Source organism: Rhinopithecus roxellana, chromosome 13, assembly GCF_007565055.1.
Source record: "Rhinopithecus roxellana isolate Shanxi Qingling chromosome 13, ASM756505v1, whole genome shotgun sequence".
In the NCBI taxonomy this organism is placed as follows: domain Eukaryota; kingdom Metazoa; phylum Chordata; class Mammalia; order Primates; family Cercopithecidae; genus Rhinopithecus; species Rhinopithecus roxellana.
This window is the reverse complement of record NC_044561.1, coordinates 96,156,919-96,179,508: the sequence shown is the minus strand read 5'-3', so window position 1 is coordinate 96,179,508 and position 22,590 is coordinate 96,156,919. Positions and strand designations below refer to the sequence as shown.

General features: G+C 38.9%; 1 long non-coding RNA gene across 1 annotated transcript; it reads left to right on the top strand.

Moving 5' to 3' along the window:
- The first annotated feature begins 268 nt into the window (after nt 1–268).
- On the top strand, nt 269–22,030 carry LOC104681478. The gene is made up of 3 exons (XR_750587.2): nt 269–514; nt 14,083–14,267; nt 20,784–22,030. It is a non-coding gene; the product is annotated as an uncharacterized LOC104681478 (long non-coding RNA).
- Nucleotides 22,031–22,590: the final 560 nt, after the last annotated feature.

The window sequence follows — 22,590 nt, the reverse complement described above, 5'->3', positions numbered from 1 at the left end:
TCTTGTATGCCCTTCTCTTTCTCTAGACCTTCCTCTCAGAGTTCTGACTTAGCTTCTGATGTAGCTGACAGAATTTCTTCTCTCTCGTTCCCACCACAGTATATATCTATTGAATTGTTGAACTGGATTATGTCAGAAGCATTAATTGGAAATCATCACTCTGTAGAGAACAATAAAAACACAAAATCTCATGACCAAGGAAGAGCCAAAGAGCTTGTCTGGATTTCTTGACCTCACCTCTCAGAATGTTGACAATGAACTACAACCAAAACACAACCATGGCAACAAATTAGATATTTGTTGAATCAGGCCAAGGCATAAAAATATACTGTATGCCAAAATGTAAAGGTGACATGAGTGATCAAAAGAGAGGGAAAGTGAAAGGTCAAGGGAGAAACTCTCAGCATGTAGGTACGGAACCATTTCCATGAGGTCAGCTACATTCCAAAGCGGCTGCGGCACTTGATGGCGAAGCTGTCGGGGCATGCTGCACAGCCCAAGACAGTCTTTGAAGGTTTGTACCCACCCTCGTTTCCTGGAGATTTATGAGGCCAGTTCTGACTCTGTCTTCCCAGTGCTACATCACAAACATGCATCTATACTCTTCTTAAATGAAACATGGATCTATACTCTTCTTAACTGAAATAATAGGCACCACAATAAGAAGGGCTGGGTGTATAGGTTGGGCAGATTTCACTCCTCTTTATGGACAGATTACTTTGGTAATTATAAACCAAATGGGTAGAATTAATTCATGTTTATTGAGCATTGAATTCTGGAGCCTGAAATCACAATATTGTATATATTCTATGTGAGTTTCTTTTTTTCCTTTGTTCCTCTTTTCTCTTCTCCCTCATCCTTCCTTTTCCTTTTCATTCAACAAATGTTTATTGGTGCTTACTCACCAGGCACTGCTCTAGGGGCTGAGAAGACATCAGTGATCAAGATAGATACAGCCCCTGACACTGTAGAATGTATCAAGACTAAAAGAAAAGGTTGTGTGAAGGATTTCTTTGAAAGTCCTATATGCTCATTTCTGTAGGAATGATCCAGGGGTTTATAAACAAAAATAGAGGTAAATTAAAATATTTCATGATCTTAAATGTGTGTCAGATACACTCTGGCTATATACAGAAACTAAGAAACTAAGAGAACTGGAGGAGGTAAGGCATATGATGGGAAGAAGTCGCTGCACCAGGAAGTGTAGAACAGTTCAGATCAGTGGTCAACTTCTAGAAGGCTCTGTGGTATATAAGAGGCGATGCCTCTGCCCAGAGACAGAGCAAGTGCCTGGGGAAAGTAGCTGATGAAATCATCAGAAGGTCTGGCTTATGACAAAAGGGTGCATGGAAAGTTCAAGAGACTGAAGAAATTGTCATAGTGGCAAGGAAGCAGAGAGGGGCATACATGTGTAAAATTAGGCTGTAAAAATAGGGGGTAACCAATCAGGCATTGCCTTGCAGGTCGTCATAAGAATTTTGGTCTTTATCTCGTGTGAAATGAAGACTTAGGTATGTTTTTAAGTATGCCAGTTTGTGTATGTCTCTATGTGTGTTTCCAAGAGAGGAAAAAAAGAGAGGGCAATTTTTGGAAATTCCAAGTGTACCGCAGTGGCAGTGAGGTTACTGTAAGGCAGTAAACTTAAAAACAAATGACATTAGCTTGGAATAAGGTAATGGCCTTAAAGTGAGAGAGAATAGCCAGCTTTGAGTGATGTGAAAAAGATAAAATCCACAGGCCATGCAGTTGGCTGCATTTGATAGAAGGTTACAAAGGTTAACGCCTAGATTTCCGGGTTTTGTAGCATATAGATGATAGCGTCATTCCCTGAGATAGTAAACATTGAGGGTAGAGTCAATTTGTTGGAGAGGAGGACAATTAACTTTATTTTGAAACTACTAAATATGAGGTGGTTTAGTGACACCCAAACGGAGATACCAAAGAGGCAGATGAATGGATGGGTTTGGGGCTCACAAAGTCTATGATAGACACACTAATTCATGAGTCATCTGTAGTGAGGTGATAATTGAAGCCATTGGCCCAGATGGGATCTCTTTGTTTAAATGTAGAGTATAAGAAGAGAGCGTAGGAACAAACCTTGCGAAATAACATTTCTTGGCCAGATAAATGAGATTAAAGTTGAAGTGGAGATAAAAGAGAAGTAAACAAAGATGTAGGGGGAAACCAAAACAGTCTTGTGACACGGAAACAAAGAGAAGAGGGCATTTTAAGAATCAACAAGTAGTCTATAGTGTGAAGTACTTTTTTTTTCCTTTTTATTATACTTTAAGTTCTAGGGTACATGTGCATAATGTGCAGGTTTGTTACATATGTATACTTGTGCCATGTTGGTGTGCTGCACCCATCAACTCGTCAGCACTCATCAACTCGTCATTTACATCAGGTATAACTCCTAATGCAATCCCTCCCCCGTCCCCACTCCCCATAATAGGCCCCGGTGTGTGATGTTCCCCTTCCCGAGTCCAAGTGATCTCATTGTTCAGTTCCCACCTATGAGTGAGAACATGTGGTGTTTGGTTTTCTGTTCTTGCGATAGTTTGCTGAGAATGATGGTTTCCAGCTGCATCCACAGTTCCTACAAAGGACACAAACTCATCCTTTTTTATGGCTGCATGGTATTCCACGGTGTATATGTGCCACATTTTCTTAATCCAGTCTGTCACAGATGGACATTTGGGTTGATTCCAAGTCTTTGCTATTGTGAATAGTGCCGCAATGAACATATGTGTGCATGTGTCTTTATAGCAGCATGATTTATAATCTTTTGGGTATATACCCAGTAATGGGATGGCTGGGTCATATGGTAGCAAAGTACTTCTTATAGGTGAAATAAAATGAGAACTGAAAAACGTTTAACCTAGGGGTGACAGGCAACCTAAGGTAACTCTTTTACATAGAAAGAAGGGGCCAAAGACCAGGTAGAAATCAGTTGAAGGGAGAATACATCATGTTAAAAAGGAAAGGCTGAACACCCATCAGATAGAAAGGGTCATGGTAAGAAGAAATTGGTCCTAAAGTGTAGGTTCCATGGACAGCAAAAGGGTCAGCTCTCTACTGATATTTGAGAGACAAAGGATAGGGTAATGTGGATGCTGAAAAGTTTGCCAAATTCATAGAGGTAAGTTGAGGGAGTTAGCATTATATGGCCTCCATTATCTCTCCAAAGCATTTGGCTATTTTTTGAGGGTGAAAATATTACATTGTGTTGGGAATTAAAGCAGAAGTATAACAAAGAAATCAGGCAGGAGTTTTGTATTAGCTGCCTATTGTGACAGCAGTGCTGCATAACAAAGCAACCCAAAGTGAATGACTCAAAACACTAGACTTTTTAAAAATTTGTGTTTCTGTGAATTAGCCTCATAATGCTTCTGGAGTTGTCTGAGATTGATCGCATATTTTGAGGCTGGGTGGCTGTCACTGACCTAGGCTGGCTTCATCGGGAGATAAGTGACTCCTGAGATAAATGACTCCTTTCTACATGTCCCTCATCTCTAGCAGGCCAACCCAAGTTGTTGTCATGGTCAAGGCAGAGATGCAGTAGCAGAAGTGGGAATGTGCACGCATATTTTCAAGCCTATGCATGCATTATATTTGCTAATATTGAAATTATATTGGCCAAACCAAGTCACATACCCACATTCAGGATCAAAGAATGCGGAAGTAGATTCTCTGCAGTGGAAGAAACAATAAAGTCACATGGCAAGTGGATATGAATACAGAGAAGGACAAGGAATTCAGACCCTTAAAGCAATCCACCTACGAGTCACCGGCAGTATTAAGAGCACATTCACCAAAATTTAACTTCATTCGATAGTGGAATCCAACAGTTCTATTGTGTGGATGTCTCCAGCAACATTTGATTGCTTAAGTAGAACACCAAAAAGATATTTTACACTATATGTGGGAATTGCTAGAATGTATAAAGAAAGTGCAGAAAGACAGATAAGCAAGACCATGTAAGATATAAGTAAGGCTATTATTGATGTAAAGGCATTTTAAAGTATCCATTGGCCAATGAGGCAAGTGAAGGTGTGGGAGAATGGAAAAAGGGGGGCTTGTGAAGCCAAAAGTTACTCATAGTGAAAATGGTTTAAACCATAATATTGACAAAGAGGGAGTTGAAGTCAGGAAGAGGGTGCTTGAAGTTTTCAGATAGAACAATTTTATGACATAACAAGGTCTAAGAAGTGGCAGTTTGAGTAGGGAGCTGAGGTAAAGCTAGTAAATGGGGAAGGCAAAGGAAATGCAGCAAGGGAAGAGAAGAGTGTTGAGTCATTCCTGTAATAAATGAAAAGATGAAAAATCTAAGTCCAGTGCTATCATGCTGGATGTGTGAGAGGCAGTAACCAGGAGTTCAGCAGGTAAGTGTGGGGAAAAGGAAAATATAAAATAGCCAAACAACACAGGACGCAAGAGTTGCACTTTATGGTCTGATTGATATAAGTTGTTGTTATTGGGGAGAAGGGTTAATGAACCAGATGTAGCCATAGGAAGCAAAGATACCATCAAGATTTTCTCTCAACCTTGAAACATATGGGCTGTTATAAAAACAACCAACCAACAAACTCTGGGTTGTAAGAAAGGCAAGATGGAGGAACCTACAACTTTTCTTTGTTGAAAATACATAGTTTTGGAATGAGTAGCGATGCCATGTTGTATAAAGTTGCCTAGCCAAACTGGGTACAGATGTTCCAGAACAGGACAGAGAATGACAAAGTTGGGAAAGGGAATGTGTTAAGGAACAAAATGGTAGGAGAAGGCCACAGAGCATCATTCACCGTTCCTCTCTGTCATTCACTGGCAAGAAGCCAGTGAACTCCTCCTGACAGTAACTCCTTCTCTGTCCTGTTCACTTTCCCCACACTTATCTGCTAAACTCCTAGTTACTCCTCCTCATACATCCAGCATTATGATACTGAGCTTATATTTTTCATCTTTTAATTTACTACATATTTTCTGTCCTGGGAAAGACAGAAACCATTCTCACACTTGGTGACCTCAGAGTCCTTGAAGGAAAATAATTAAAAATTGTGGAGATAATGGGAGGTAACACATAGAGATTATACAGGAATAACATTTTTATTTACTTTCTTCTTCATATGAGAGAAAAAAAGAGAAAACATATAAGAAAAAACATGAAACTAAATATGGCATATATATTTATCCTTTTAAATATAACATGAGTGTTAGGAATTATAACCTAATACATTAATGTGTCTGGAAGATAACTGGAGGAACTAATTGAAGTGAAAATTAAACAGTATATGATATTGCACAAAACTTGAATTCATGTCCCAGTTTTGTCTGGCTTATAATCACGTCTGTCCTGGTAGGGACATAGTAAATGTTTAATTAATACGTTTGGGAAAAAATGAATAAATTGTTGTGTCTTGAAAAAGTATACTTCAGTCTTTTTGATCCTGAGTTGTTCTCTTCTTATTTTCCTGATTAATTTCTATCCATTCTCAATATTAAATAACATAGGAGATATGGACTTGATATAGAGTAGATGCTAGAAAATGATCATTGGAATCTAAATTTGCTTATGTGAAGTTGGAGGTGTCAATAAAGCCTATTTAGTTATTATTCAAAGGTCTTTTGCTGTCTTCTACTCATACTTGCCTATTAACTCAAGCCTTGCATGTTAGCAAACGTTAATGATTTTTCTTGTAGGGCTGGCCTATCACATTTACACACCCACACTCTCTGAGGTAATCTTGAGCCAGGTTCCTTCTGATTATATTTTGCTTTTTCATGCTGCTGTCCCAGAAGACGTTGACGTCATCCGGAGACACAGTAGCGCCGTCCTTCTTCAGAGGTTCAATTCATTCTACCATTCGGAAATTCTGCCGACAAGGCAGCCAGTGTTAGAAATTAAGCTTGTGACATGCAGGACATGGTGGAGTGCAAACATTGGTCAGTGCTTCCTCTCTCAGCCACAGAGGAAAGCCACACTGATTGGTATTCAGGAAAGGGACCTCCTGTTTCGAAGGATTCCTTCGTGCTGTTCAGCAATGCTGTTTAGGGTGGATTTTCCCATTTGAACGGCAAAGCTTAAACACAAATATTAACTACCTGAAGCTGCAAATAGCAGCATAGTACATTAAAAAAAAATAATGAATATGTTAACCAGCCTCTACCCAACCAAGAAAAATATTATGCAGAGACAAGGCTGATTTTAGAAAAAATGCCCAAGGAAACATTAATAAAAAAGTCAAGTTTCCTTTCAAAGTTTGTTTTTGCTAAACATTCATAGTTTTGTTTTCCAATCCAATTTTATTATAAGAAAGATATCCCACATGTGTACCTGGCATTCCTTTTAAAATAATCAGTAATATGCACACACAAAAAATGGAAATAGTGGGTGAGTTCTTAAGTATGACAGAAAGAAAGGGCAAAATATATAATAAAAGGGAGATAGCTCTTTGAATGCACGTAAGTTTGTAGCCTCTTTAGTTATAAGCAGATTTTCATGTCCTTATTATTTGGACTATTTACATTTTAATATTGTTCATTTGGAAAATCCAAGTCTATCTGATTCTTAACTGCAAGGTTTCTTCCCATGAAATCACTGAAGGTGCAACATCGCTTGTAGTCAGTAGAAGACTGACATTTTAGAGCTGTAATTCCAGCTTAGGGCAACAAATGGACATTCTATTACCTGTTGGATAGCTTCTTTGGTATTTATTTCTGTCCTTGGTGAAGATTAAAACTAAATTATTGGGCTTGAAGAGGCACTTCACACCTGTAATCTCAGCACTTTGGGAGGCCAAGGCTGGAAAATCATTTGAGCCCAGGAGTTGGAGACCAGCCTGGGTAACACAGAAGATCCCTATCTCTTAAAAAAAAAAAAAAAAAAAAAAAAAGTCTAGGTGTTGGGGCACATGCCTGTGGACCCAGCTACTCAGGAGGCTGAGGTGGGAGGATCACTTGAGCCCAGAAGGTCGAGGCTGCAATCAACCATGATCATGCCACTGCACTTTAGTCTGCATGACAGGGTGAGACTCTCTCTCTCTCTCTCTCTCTCTCTCAAGAAAAGAGAAAACCTAAATGATTAAAACATTCTGTTCAATAATTCTCATTCTCAATTGGTAAAATAGGAATTTTAGACTCAATTTAGTGAATAACAAAATGCTTTTGGTGCACTTTCTTTGTTTAAGGCTCTTTTTCTCAACATTTATATCATTACTTCCTCATAACAAGCGTGTAAAGTTGGTATTAATATTAACCCATTTTCCAGGTGAGGAATCTGAGGCACACAGAGATGAAAAACTGTCCAGGCGGTTGAGTCAGAATTCAAATGTTGGCTGTCTTCGTCTGGAACCCACACTTTCTACCTTCCTCTAGTGTTGTAAGTTAAACTCAGATTTAAATTGGCTAACTTGGCTTTGCCTGGTTTACTGTTAATCCACTGTCATTTAATGTTGGCTTTTGTTTATTTGTTTTGTTGTTTTTGTTTAGTTTTGTCTAATTTGTGGCTTATAAATCTTTTTTGTAATAATGACAGTAAAACATGGGGCCGGCCACCTGGGTTCTAGTCACAGCCTAGCTACTAACTTTAAACAAGTTTGGATGTTGCATAAACTCAGTTTCCTTTCTATAAAGCAGATACAATGAGAGAGCATCCCTTTCTGCCTCGTAGGCAGAAATCTACTGTGCTAACAAATTAAAAATATTATCATAGATGCTTCTTTCACTAAGCCAAAGGGATGCACCAAGCTGAAGTTTATGGAATTCAATTTGACAACTTGGATACTAACTTCTAAATTATTTTTCTGAAGAGGATGTTGAAACTAGTGGAGAAAGGGAGATTTAAGTTTACTGATGAATTTTTATTCATCCATTTACTCCACTTGAAGAGTTAGTCAAGACTGAGTTGTGACATGTATTTGGAACAATTAAGAACAATGATTGACCTCACCTAGGTTTCTGTAATATCAAAAATGTGGGAATATCTACAAGGACAAATGGATGGTGAAATAAATTTTGAATGCCAAGTGATATTTTGTGTCACTCTTTGAGGACTGCTGAAACTATTTCTAGGAAACCACACACAGGCACATGCTACAGTTCAAAGGGTCATCATAATATTTGTGAGTTCTTAGCATGAATTAATTTTGAAGACTATTTTGAGACAATTTGTTATTTTTATTCTCAAACATTTATTTGGAAATCTATTTATTCTCACCCACATAGGAATATTTATCTACATCCCTAAGTTTCCATTTTAGTTACTTCCTTGTATAGTATTCTTCCTACTTGAATCTTGGGATCAAATTCCTCAGTTTTTGCATTGTTTAAAATAAGTTATCCTGCCATCCTTCTCTCCCAAGCTGGTGGTGTCCTATAATCTATGAAAATGCACTGCAAATGAAGGAAAACCCTCATGTAAACATTCTACCCTATTTTCTGAAAGGGATAACTCCTCCCTTTTATCTTTTAGCACAGTCATTTGAAAGGAAGTGGTCTTCATGGCTGGAAAGCCAGGATAGTTTTTGCATATTTTTTGATAAATTGAGGCCCATCAGTTTGAATCATTAGACACCGCGCTTGCGGTTTTAGTAGTTTCTTCTCTCTGGGACATCCCACCTCCTACCATCCTTAATAACTCACTCAGCTTTGCTGTTACCTCATTTGATGACTGGCAGAGATGATGAAGCAGCAGGAGCCACCATAGTATATTCAATGAATTATTTAGTAAATCCTTCTGTAAATATTTAGTGAGCACCTGCTGTATGCAGGAATGGTTTTAAGTACTAAGGCTAGTACTTAAGTGCAGTCAAATGCCAGCTTTGTCCTCCTGCTCACACAGTGGTGACATTCTAGGAATACTGAACAGAGAAACAGAAAATCAATGATCTATATTAATATTTATCTAAATGAATACGTATATCAATGAATATTTAAGCTAATATTAAATTATGATATAAAATAGAGGGAATAAAATGTAATAGAGGTGTATGGGTTAAGAGAGGGATACGTTGGAGTAGTCAGGCTTCTGAGAGATGGCTTTTGAAGGGATACCATACTTAGAAGAACAGCAAGCCACCTGAAGAACATTTTAGACAGAGGGAACAGCACACACAAATGCTGCAAGATGACAGCTACTGAGAATGTTGAGTAATAAAAAGAAGATAAAGTGAGAAAGATGGAAATTATACAGGATGAGGTGTGAGAGGTAGAAGAGGACCGTTTCACATATGCCTTTATAGATCATGGAAAGGGCTATGGATTTTGTTCTAAGTATGATGGTGTAGAACAATGATTCTCAAAGTTTCATGTGGATCAGAATTACCTGAATGACTTGCTAAAGTATAAGTTATTGGGTCTATCACTAGAGTTTCTGACTTAGTGCTTCTAGAGAAGAGCAAGAATTTTCATTTCTTACAGGTGATGCTGACACTCCTGGTATAGGAAAAACACTTTGAGAACCACTGCTGTAGTCAATAGCTGTTATGTGTACCTACTCAGAATAGATTTCACCAAAATTTTACAAGTGGATCTTGATTTTCTTGTGCAAAACGTCTCTTCTGTATTCTTAGCCCAAGCAATGTATTTTATTACCTTGGTCACAATGAGCTATTCAATGATGGACATATGACTTTTGGCAGTCAATTGAAATCCAATCCAGGGAAACTCCAGAAACTATTGGAAAGTGAAAGTTCTTAAGCTACTGGACAAGAAGCTCACAGTCAATATGTAGGGAAATTCTCTCCAAAAGCTAAGTCAGTGCAGATGAGAACTGAGCTGCAAGATGACAAGAGACTGAGCTCTCGTACCTTCTGTTTGAACCCCTAGATGTAGTCATGTCTAAGTCAATTATACTTCTGTGATTTCTATTTCCATCACTAATTTTCCCATCTTATGGTTTAGGAAATTTCTCTTTGGGTTCTGAAACAACCGAAAATATAAATACAAATAAAAAGCTATAGTAGATATACCACTTTTACAAATTTAGATGCACCTTGCTTCATCACCAAGAACAAGATAAGTGAGTTTATATGGCTAAATACTACTCTGTACATTTATAAAATAGATAGGCTTTGTACAGGCAAATGAGATATTTCAAAATAGAAAATCTCAAGCAAATAGGAGAATGAAGTAGTTAGTCAAATTAACATAGGCATTTGAAAATGTGCTAAATATCACTTGGTGACACTATATCATTGCTGGCAGCACCGTTACCTATTATCTATAATATGACCCCCAAATAAAATTTATAATTGTATTTTTCTGTCCTTTTATGTGGAAACCTCACATTCTCTACAAGTCGATGCATGTTTTCCATTACAATTACACAAAGCAGTTTCTCATCATTTAGCTTCTGTCTAAATGTGATCTTTTCAAACAGTCTTTCTTGGCTGTTCTATTTCAACTGTCATCTCCCTACTCAAAACGAAGTCTATCAAGCCACCACATTTCATTATTTTCTGAGAAAACATTTTCTCCAATTATTTCGTTTGGTCATTTTTTTATCCCTCAGAATATAAACTACATGAAAGCAGTGGTGTTTTCTCTTATTTACCTTATTTCTCTTATTTATTGGGTTACATTCTGTAACCCAATTGATATTTTTAGAATAGAAAAATGAATAAATTGTACACTTTTGCCTTTCCTTAAATACATTTTAAAAATTTGAGTGTTTCTTTCCTATATTTGTATCTATACCTTTGGAACAATTTTAGGTCAAATTTCATTTTAGCCACAAATCCTCCCTGACCACCATCACCCAAAGCTTCTGAACCTGAGAACTAACCTGATAATATGAAAATTATGTTGTCCCTACTTGTATTGAGCTTTTTTGTGTGCAAACTTCTCTTCCTTATCAGACCTTCCTGAGGCAAGGCCAGTATTTTTCATTTGTATTTCCACTTTATCAATATTGCCTTGCATAGACTATAGACATACAAATATTTGTTGACTGTATGAATAGATGGATGCATATTTAAGAGACAAAATGCCCAGAGTAATTTAAAACTCTTGTATTCTCCAAATAGATATTTTCATATTATATATAGTCTTAAAGGCTGTGAACTATGCTGTAAGTGAAAAATCTTAATTTCTGATATTATATTGAATATTCATAGAAACTATAAAACATTTATAGAAATAATCAAAGCAGATAAAGTCATAGAAACCATAAAATAAACAGGTAAATAAGTAAAAATTAAAGTCTTTATTTAGGAAGATGAGTGGGAAAATACGGGAACGGCCTGTAATTTTTTATTTATGCATCAGCTTTATGATTCCAACATGCTGCCACTGACCCCTTGGCCATAAGTGAATCAAAGTGTTTTCCTGCATTGGTGCAGTATTTGTGCCAGCCTGTCTGTGCCTCCTCCCTTGTCCAACCTCATGACCCCTTCAGCATGGACTTCTAGGACAAGGTGTGGGCTTTGGCAGACCTGAAACATTTAGGAAAGGAAGCTGGTGTTTTGGGGGCAGTGGTAAGTCTGTTTTTAGACATGTTATTTCTGAAGTAACAGCAGGGTACTGAGCATGACGTCTATATATATGGAGTTGTATGTAGCTAGAAATATGGCATTGCAGATACGAGAGAAGGATAACATCATTGGTCATATATATTTGAGAGTCACAAGCATATAGTCTTAAAGAAAATGTGGATGAACGCAAAATACAAGTTAGTGGTGATCTCTGGGGAGAGACAAGGGCTGATGGTGTTACATGTATGGAGGATAATTGAGGGATAATCTTCAAAGTTATTGGCAATCTTTCATAATCTGGTTGGTATGTTTTATTTTTTTTCAAAAATCACATATATATTATACATGAATGCTATGTATCTCACAATAAAAAAGCTTTAAAAATATGGTTGCCTTTCAAAATAAAAATGTGCAATGGCAAAAAGCAAATCTTTAATATTTCAAATGTCTTAATTTCCTAAAATATGATTACTTGAAGCACTTAGTTGGAAGAACTGAAGTGCTTACAACAATTTGCCTCAGCTTCTAGCTATTTCAGGAACACTCTTAGATATAAATGAACTCATGATATTTTTTTCAATTCTGTTTACTCTTGTGTGAACAACCATGACTCTTTTCTCTTCGCACTGAAGCTTCCTCCTCTGTAAAAGATGACTTCCAACATCTACAACAAAAGGAAAGGAGGAATTTGTCCCCAAATTGAATCCTATATTAATGAATGCATGACATATGTACCAGTTACTTGTTGACATAATGATGTTGCATTACAAACCACCCTGACATTTATTGCCTTAAATATATCATGCATTTGCAGGTTGTCTGGGAGACTCCTGCAGGTCTTGAACGGGCCCTTCCTGCACCTGCAGTCTGCTGCAGATGAGCTAGGGGGCTCTGCTGATCTTAGCTGGGTCTCCTATGTCTGGGATACTCTGTCAGCTTGTCTAGGACCTCCGCTGGAAAACTTGGACAATTCTTCTCTGCCTTACTTGTACCATCCGCTGAGCATTTTCTCATGCCAAAGTTAGAAGAGTGAATTAGAAAAGAGACACATTCGAGGACTTTTCTGGAGTTTCCTGACTCTGTTGTCGCCATATTTGTTCATGATTGGGCAAAGCAAGAATCAGCGGATAGAACAAAATGCTGTCCAGAGTGGGAGGGCATTGCACAGTACGGGGCAAAGAGAGAGAAGAGTGGGGCCACTGATGCAGTTCATCTACCACCACATGTTCTTCCTCCCCTCCTGGCCCTTGCTCATTCTCTTTCTATGATTTCCTGCCTATTAGGATTCTACAGGCTAGCCATCCCTCGAGGCTCAGGTCAGGTGTCCTTGACTCTATATACAGTTATTCCAGCCTTCTCTCCCATCCAAAACTTTAAGGCATTCAGTGTTTGCTTCCATCATTTTAACTTTTTTATCTCCATTGCTGAGTGTTGTTTCATAACTGACTGTCTCATCAGAAAATGAGGTATTAATACAGGATATTTGTTTTGTAACCCTGCAAAATCTGGCAGAAACAGGGTAGAAAATAGACCCTGATCAATAGTTTTGATTCTTTGTCCATTGATTTATTTTTATAAAACTGTTCAGTCACAAATCCACATGGCCCTTTTCTAGAGTTCTGGTATGTTAACACCGATTCTTTTGGCACTGGGTATAACCCACCAATTTCTTCCTTCTTTTTATTTCTTATTTTCACATTTCTTCCTATTTCCTTCCATCCTTTCTTTTTGAAAAGCTTTTCTTTAGATTAAAAGAATTTGACTTGTTCATTTAAAAAGGTCTAAAAACCCTTTTCATCACAGTTAGATTTCCGACTTGTTCTCTATAACCAGTATTTCTTCAGCACATTACTTCAGCACACCCCTAAAAACAGGTGTCAAAACACATTAAAGGCACAGCTTCCTAAAACATCAAAGGAAACTGTGTTCTCTATTTTCATAAATGCCACCTCAAAGCTAAAAGCCTGTCTAAGTCAGTCACGTGAGCCATTTTACTGGTCAAGATATGGGTAATTTGAGTGCTGCCCTCAGTATTGATCTCATCTCATTTATATGTGTTTAAAATTCTACGTTAATCCAAATTCTACTTTCTACATAATTTATGCAGAGGCCAAAGAAATGTCAGGTTTGCAAATAACTGGAGGACCTTTATAGAGATTCCAGGTAAAAGTATAGAGCTGAAAAGTAAAAGAAACAGTGCAAGTCTTGTTATGTGGACTGTTCAAGGGCACAATAGTTATCAAGTTCAACCTTTCAATTTCACAGTCTAGGGTTTAATGAGAGCCTCCAGGGCTTAGGTTTCCCACCAGGGAGGTGACCTTAGCCCAAGCCATCAGCAACAAGGATTTGAAAAACACTAAATCCATAACCTGCATTAGATTGATCACATGTAAACTGGATGGTAAAATGGGAAATTTGAGATGCAATATTTGAACCTTAGATCAATTGGGCAAGAAATATAATAAGGCATTATTATTCTCATTCCACAGTTGAACTTCTTCAAATTTAACTGTATAATAAAGAAGATGAATGCCTTGCCCAGGTTCACACAACCAGCAAGTACAAGTGTATCTGGTTTATCTGGCTCTAGAATCACTTTCCTTTGCTTTCTTAACAGATGGCTGGATGTATGACCTTGTCATGTACGTAAAACATCCACAGACTAACTGGAAAAGGACTTTACCTCAGCCAAAGTGAGTGCATTGCAGAATAAGTACAGAGAGCTTACCTTGGTTTTTAAAGATGTTGCAATCCGTTTTAATTGGGGATCTCATTGCAATGTGCTCCTATGTCTTGAGACAGGTAAGCAAAACAAAACGAAGGTGATTAGCATGGGGAAAGATGGGGCATATTTGAAGCAAATCCACTTTTTAAAGAATTTCCTCATTCCTCACTCTTTATTCTTCCACTTAAAACCTACTGTGACATTTAGCTCTGTTTTTCATGGCAATATATCTTTTTCTCCTTTTCATGTTTTTGATTTCTCCTTTATGTTGAATAAATTGCTCCATGAGATTTTTCTCTCTTCCTTCACTTCCGAAGACACCCTAGACAATCCCTCACATGAAATCAACCAGGTTGGTCCGTCTGCTCATGCCTCCACTGTTCTCATAAAGAAAGAGAAGAAAGGGGCTCAATGCCTGGAGTGTGTGAAAATGGGGTAAGGTGAGGGCAGAGTGTGGCAGGTATTGTGCTGAGGCCATGAATGCATAATCACTCCTGTCACAGCAAATAGATTCTGTCATGAGGAATTCCATGGTTTTCCAGAGGAAATCAGCTTTCCCTGCAGGCTGCCAAGCCCAAATGAGCTCCTTACAGCACCTGCAGATCTGAGCATCAAGCAATTATTCCACTATCTTGCCTAAAAACAAAGACTTTGCTACCCTTTGACAACCTCTGACCTTTTCCAGCTAACATAAACTAATTATATTTGCAGCAGGAGGGGAGGAAGGCTTTCGTAGTCCTCCGTGGGAGTTGTCTTTCATGCTTTGTGCCACGTTGTCGGTTCTGGCAATCCAAAAAATGACCACCCTTCAATCAAGGGAGTTGCTGGACAAAGCACTTAAAGAGATACAGGGAGGCCCTTATCACAAGTAAATCTCACTGTCTAGGCTTGGTCAGAGTAGCCCACACTGTCCAGTTAGCAATAGTACAAGAGAGCCATTGTTAAGTGTCACTTAGCAGCAATTACAGCCTGGTCAAAACAGTTTTTTTTGCATGTGTTGTTTTGTTTTTAGACAACCTGTTAATGGGCCCACAATTAGGTGTAAGGAATAACCCAAGCCACAGGCACTGAAGCAAGGTTAGAGGTTAATTGAGACTTTCTGTCCCAATAATCTAAGTTTTTGCAACTTTTTGCTAAGAGAATAGTCTTAAACAAAAAGGAGATAATATGATACAATTAGTTGGAAAGCAGGAGGGTCAAAATTCCCAGATGAGAAAGGAAAACTGGCCAAGGAAATCAGGCCAGAGGGACCACCTGGGCCACTTCAGATGCCAAGAATATCTGTGGCCATTCATCTGGTGGATGAGGCACAAAGCGGTGTGCCCTCCATTCATCACATACCTTCTGTCTACCAAAGAAAATACAAGGTCAATGCCATAAACAGGAGGCATCTCAGGGTAATTGAAATTCCAGAAACAGCCTCATTAGAATAGCTTACAGGCAATCATGTTTTTCTTTTCCTAGTGAAGGTATATTCATGTCTTGAAATTGTATGGAAGGCCTTCTTTGTGGTGGCTGGGGTTGCAGAGGGACTTTCTGATAGTTTTTGAAGGATTGTGTCTAAATAAATGGCTCCCTTCATAGCTGAGAGGAAGAACCCAACAGAACCTCCTGGGCTTGCTAGCTATGGCACGACACACATAATGTCCACACCTGCTCCCTTGCTCTTAACTATCAAAGGGCCCCTCTTTCTCCATTCCTTCTAGGTCATAATCAAGGTACTGTGTCTTAAGCAGCTGTTCTTTATCGGTATCCTGAAACTATTATTGGAGGTTTCTGGGCTTTAATCTTTCTTACAGGTTTTTTTTTTTTTCTTTTAACCCTTTCCCTTACTCACACCCGGCAATGCAAACTTTGACACTTCCAGCTGGCAGATCCCTCTGATTGGAAGTGGACTAAAATTTGCTAAACCATTTTGGTTTTTTCCTTTCTTTTTCCCAGTACAGCTGGTGCCAAAATGTGATGATTTGTTTTGCTCAAGTCGCTGAAGTTTTTGTTTTCTTTTATTTCAACCCCATACTGGCTTCCCAACTTGATGCTGAGTCATCTGGTGCAGGTGTTCTAAGCGGCTGGTATTTATGTCACTTGCAGATGGTTTGGGTAAATCACACAATGTTCCTGCAGCCCCATTGAGGCTCTCTCAGGTCCCTTTGATCCTGGCCTTCCTGTGGGTCTTGCACATATGCAGAACTTCAGTGAACTCTTGGATGGATTCTACTCAAAGCTGGTTGGGTTGCTATGGGCTCCACAGTCTGATGGGCTTCAACTGAGGGTAAGAGAGGTTAACTAAAAGAAAGAACCCTGAAATCACAATGTACCGCAGCTTCACCTACATAGGCAATTACATACCCAATGTGCAGTAGAACGTAAGTTAATGCTATAGCTTCTTAAGTAAATTGGAACAAAGGGACCACATTCTCTTTCTGAAGAAGGAGAAAGGTATGTAGGAAAGTAAGAGCTGGAGTAGTGAAATTGTTAAGTATTAAACATATATATTTAGTGTTTTTTGTTCATTACCTTTGTCTGACCCCAAACTATCTCTAGCCCCTGTTCCAATGCTCAGTGCAAAGACTGGCTCATACGCAAGAATCTGAAAACCTCATCTATTTATACTGTACACATACAGCTTCTATTAGAAACTTACAAATCCTTGCTCCATTCTATCTATGAAGGCTGCTTTTATCATGAAGCAATACACACCACTTGGGAACACTCAACATCTTTTCCTCCTGTAAAGATTTACAACTTAGCGAGAGATTTTTCTGTTTGGTCATAGCCAAAGGCAAGACGTATCAACTTCAATTTTCAGAATAAAGTTTTTGGGAAAGCTGTGTCTTCCTAGGACTGCAGAAGTCCCACTATTGTAGGTGATATGGTTTGACTGTGTCTCCACCCAAATATCATCTTGTATTTCCACATGTTATGACAGGGACTTAGTGAGAGGTAGTTGAATCACGGGGGCTGGTCTTTCTCATGCTGTTCTCATGATAGTGAATAAATCTCATGTGATTTGATGGTTTTTAAAAAGGGGAATTTCCCTGCACAAGCTCTTCTCTTGTCTGCCGCCATGTGAGACATGACTTTCACCTTCCGCCATGATTGTGAGGCCTCCCCAGCCACGTGGAACCCTAAGTCCAATAAAACTCTTTCTTTCGTAAATTGCCCCGTCTTGGTTGTGGTTTCATCAGCAGCATGAAAATGGACTAATACAGTAAATTTGTACTAGTAGAGTGGGGCACTACTGTAGATACCCAAAAGTATAGAAGTAATTTTGGAACTGGGTAACAGGCAGAGGTAGGAAGAGTCTGGAGGGCTCCGAAGAAGACAGGGAAATGTGGGAAAGTTTGGTACTTCCCAGACACTTGTTTAATGGCTTTGCCCAAAAGGCTGATAGTTATATGAACAATGAAAGCCAGGCTAAGATGGTCTGAGATGGAGATGAAGAACTTGTTAGGAACTAGAGCAAAAGTGACTCTTGGTATGTTTCAGCAAAGAGACTGAGGGCATTTTGCTCTGCCCTAGAGATTTGTGGAACATTTAACTTGAGAGAGATGATTTAGGGTATCTGATGGAAGAAATTTCTAAGCTGGAAACCACTCAAGGTGTGACTTGGGTGCTGTTAAAGGCATTCCATTTTAAAAGGGAAACAGATCATAAAAGTTTTAAAAAATTACACCCTGACAATGCAATAGAAAAGAAAATCCCATTTTCTGGGGAGAAATTCTAGCAGGCTGAAGAAATTTGTATAAGTAACGAGGAGCCGAATGTTAATTACCAAGAAATGGGGAAAATGTCTCCAGGGCATGTCAGAGACATTTGCAGCAGCCCCTCCCATCACAGGCCTGGAGGTTTAGGAGGAAAAAATGGTTTCATGGGCCAGGCCCAAGGTCCCTCTGCTGTGTGCAGTCTAGGGACTTGGTGCCCTGTGTCCCAGCCACTCCAGCCATGACTAAAAGAGGCCAAGGTACAGCTTGGCCTATTGCTTCAGAGGGTGGAGGCCCCAAGCATTGGCAGCTTCCATGTGACATTGAGCCTGCAGGTGCACAGAAGTCAAGAATTGAGATTTGGGAACCTCCACCTAGATTTCAGAAGATGTACGGAAATGCCTGGATGCCCATACAGAAGTTTGTTGCAGGGGCGGGGCCCTCATGGAGAACCTCTGCTAGGGAAGTGCAGAAGAGAAAGGTGGGTTTGGAGCCCCTATACAGAGTCCCTACTGGGGCACTGCCTAGTGGAGCTGTGAGAAGAGGGCCACTGTCCTCTAGACCTCAGAATGGTAGATCCACTGACAACTTGCACTATGCAGCTGGAAAAGCCACAGTCAATGCCAGCCACTGAAAGCAGCCAGGAGGGAGACTGTACCCTGCAAAGCCACAGGGGCACAGTTGCTCAAGACCATGGGAACCCACCTCTTGCATCAGTATGACCTGGATGTGAGACATGGAGTCAAAGGAGACCATTTTGGAGCTTTAAGAGTTGACTGCCCCACTGGATTTCAGACTTCCATGAGGCCTGCAGCCCCTTTGTTTTGGCCAATTTCTCCCTTTGGAATGGCTGTATTTGCCCAATGCCTGTACCCCCATTGTATCTAGGAAGTAATGGACTTGCTTTTGATTTTATAGGCTCATAGGCAGAAAGGACTTGCCTTGTCTCAAATGAGACTTTGGACTCTGGACTTTTGAGTTAATGCTGAAATTAGTTAAGATTTTGGGGGACTGGTGGGAAGGCATGATTGGTTTTGAAATGTGAGGACATGAGATTTGGGAGGATCCTGGGGCAGAATGATATGGTTTGGCTGTGTCCCCACCCACATATCATCTTAAATTTCCATGTGTTGTAGGAGAGACCCAGTGGGAGGTAACTGAATCATGGGGGGCCAGGTCTTTCTCATGCTGTGCTTGTGATAGTGAATAAATCTCACAAGATCTGATGGTTTTAAAAAGGAGAGTTTCCCTGCACAGCTCTTCTCTTGTCTGCTGCCACGTGAGACATGACTTTTACCTTCTGCCATGTTTGTGAGGCCTCTCTGGCCACATGGAACTGTAAGTCCAATAAACCTCTTTCTTTTGTAAATTGCCCAGTCTTAGGTATGTCTTTATCAGCAGCATGAAAATGGACTAATACAGTGAGCTACTGCATGAGTTTTCACAGAGTGATCAACCATCCAAGGTGTTTCTCAGGATTAACTCTGCTAAGATCGAAACAGTCCTGGCAAACTGTGGCCAACCTAATGTGTGTATTGCATTACCTGCAGAACTTGTTAAAAACATAGACCCCTGAGCCCCACCCCTACAGGGTCTGGGGGGGCCCTGAGAATTTGTATTTTTAACAACCTTCAACGTGGTAGTGAAACTGCCAGAGCAGGGCTATTCATGGAGTTGGAAGGAGCAGCTCTGTAGAACTTGTGAAGAGGAGCAGATGAAAGTGAAGAGCACAGATCTGGAGCAGTGTATATGATACAGAAAGGCATACTATTTTAAGTGACTCACCCCAATGTATCAGGAAGTTGTTGCCACCATAAACAACAACAGAAAATCTCAGTGACATGAAACAGTGAACATATTCTCATGCTCACAGAACAGCAAGGAGAATATGGTTCAACTGGTCTGGGCTCAGCTGGGTGGTTGTATTTCAGTCTGTAAGTTGGCTGCAGGTCTCTTCCATATGTCTTAGTGTGGTCAACTGACACAGTTATGACAGAAGTAACGTGTTGAGAGTCATAAGTGGAAACATGTGACACTTCAGAAAGCTTAGACTCAGAACTGACACAATATTGTTTTTATTGGCTATCACCAGTCAAGCCCTAAAACAATGGAGTGAGCAGTGTGCTCTCCAAAGAAAGTACGGAGAGAGTAAATATTTCCTAAGTAACAATCTAATCTACTATAGTGATCTGAAGAATTTTAGAGTACTCAATCTAATTGGGTATATAATTGGATATATATCAGTGACTGGTATACACTTGCTGTATGTCTAATGACCTATAACAAACTTTCAGATTATTTTACCATTCAGGTAGGAATAAATACCAGGAAGCTGAAATATTTACTAATTGCTAAAATACATATTTGCCCCAAGCCATTTTCCCATCTTGGTTGCCCAATAACTTGGAATATACAAAATTCAATGTTTTTCCAATTTATAAATGTTTGGTTAGGCGTAAGAGTACTGTATTTTATTTTTATTTTAGGTGTTTTTTTAAATTTTGCATTTTGTTTTCTTTATTCTTTTCTCTAAAGTCCTCAACCAGCTTTTATTTGGTTAAATAAACCTGAAAGTTTAGTGGATTTTCCCTATGTAATTATTAAAAATATTTCCTGTGACAGTAATATATCACATAAGAGACTTAGAGATAAAAACACAAATAACTACCGAAACAAGTAAATTTTTAAAAAATCATTTCGAATCTATAACACAAATATACTACCTTCTAACAAAAGACTACACTAGAACCATATTGTTCTTTAAACATGTCTGTTGTTCCTGATTCTTGCTAAAAAAAAGTATTTAATGGAATCTATCAATAGGCAAAAAAGTATTTAATGGAATCTATCAATATACAAAACTTAAAAGGTATTTGTTATCATTGGCAGGGCCTTCAAGAGGATCAATATTTCCAGAATGTTGGTATTAGCATCCATTTTTCGCTGGCTAGATATTTTCCAACAGAGGATGTGACTCTCATCATTAGAGCAGAGGAATACATTTATCAAAGTTAAGGAAGTCATTTGCCATTCAGATGGCCCAAGAAGCATAAACATTTATCATTGAGCCTTGGAAGAACTCTCTATTATAAAAAGATTGGTTAATTTCTGAAAACCACTCCTTCAATAAGGACCCAGGTTATGTGCCATGGTATCTGTAGCTTTCTGGCTGGGTCAGGGTGACCTGTACACAACCCTGGCAGGATGCCCTTGGACAGAGTATTTGCATCCCTTTGGTGTGCCAATGTATCAAGCATTCACAGGTCACAATGAAACACTAAAGTACAAGCTGTGCAAAGAGGTCATTGGTAGGCATTGTTTCTCCAGAGGGGAATCATCTTACAACTGTTATGAAGGGTCAAAGGTAACTTTCATTTTAAGATGCTAATTACTCCAAGAATTTGATGCAGGAGACAGCTGGTTAAAATGAATGAGCGCTGCAGCGTTGAAGGGGAAAAACAAATAGAGGGTTATAATAAAAGTGCAATATGCAACATAGTAAGTATGCAGAGAATAAGGGACAATATTGTTAATAAACATCTGTTAGTCAATATGATCTTTGTAGAGCTGGGATCTTTAATATTATACCTGCTAATCACATGCAATTAAATTTAAATTTAAGGTGGTTAAGGTTAGAAATTCAGGTCCTCAGCCACATAGGCCACATACAAAGTGTTCAATAGCCACATGTGGCCATTGACTACCATACTGGAGAGCCCAGATATAGAACATTTTCATTACCACAGAAATTTCTATAGGACAGCAATGACCTGGCATGTTTTGCTATTGGAGGGGTTTTAAACTTAGTGCTTTTATATAGGAAACATTATTTAAAAAAAAAAAAAAAAAAAAAAAAAAGCCATCCCATGAAACGCTTCTCTCGTTCCAGTTCTGTAGTAAGGGTTGCCCTAAATTCACTTATGCCCTAGAAAATTCACTTATCATGAATGAAAAAACTGTTACTACTATTAATAATAATTTTGTCCTGGTGAATATTTACATTGTACCACACACTGTGCTAGATGCTTTATACATATTGTGTCATTTAATTCTTACCTTAGAGACTAAGATCTATCTGTGAATTACTTTTAGATAAATCAGGTTAAGAGAAAATAAAAACTGACCTTAGATCACAATTAAGTAAATATATTTAAACCTAAGGCAATAATCGCTCTTTGTGTGTGTAACTGGCAACCCAGTGTTACTGAGATAACTACACAGAATTAAGCAATAAACTCTGCCAGAGCCTGGGGATATGAGGACAAGAATAAAGACGATTATCAGAGACAAGGGAAAGAAAGAGCAAGTGAGAGGTATTTGAGGATTCACTAAAGAGGCTGAGATTTAGTAGAAATAGTTGAGGAGACTCAGAAATTTCGTTATAAGATCCAGGCAAGCATGGAGAAAGGCTGCACTTAAGAGATTTGTGGGTTCCCGGGCTAACTGCAGAAAAGAGGATTAGGGCAGCAAGACTGATGTTGAAACCACCAAATGGTCATATTAACATCCTAGTGTCCTTCCAAGATCAAGTTGGATCCAGTGTATAGATGAAAGGACTTAAGAACATGAGGTTGGATGTGGATTGCTGTTTTCAAAGACTTGGACAAAAGAAAAGTCACAGCCTCTTAATTTCTCTCAGTGAACTTCAGCTTAGCCATTAAATTTCAGAGGAAGCAGATGGCACACATTCAATGTT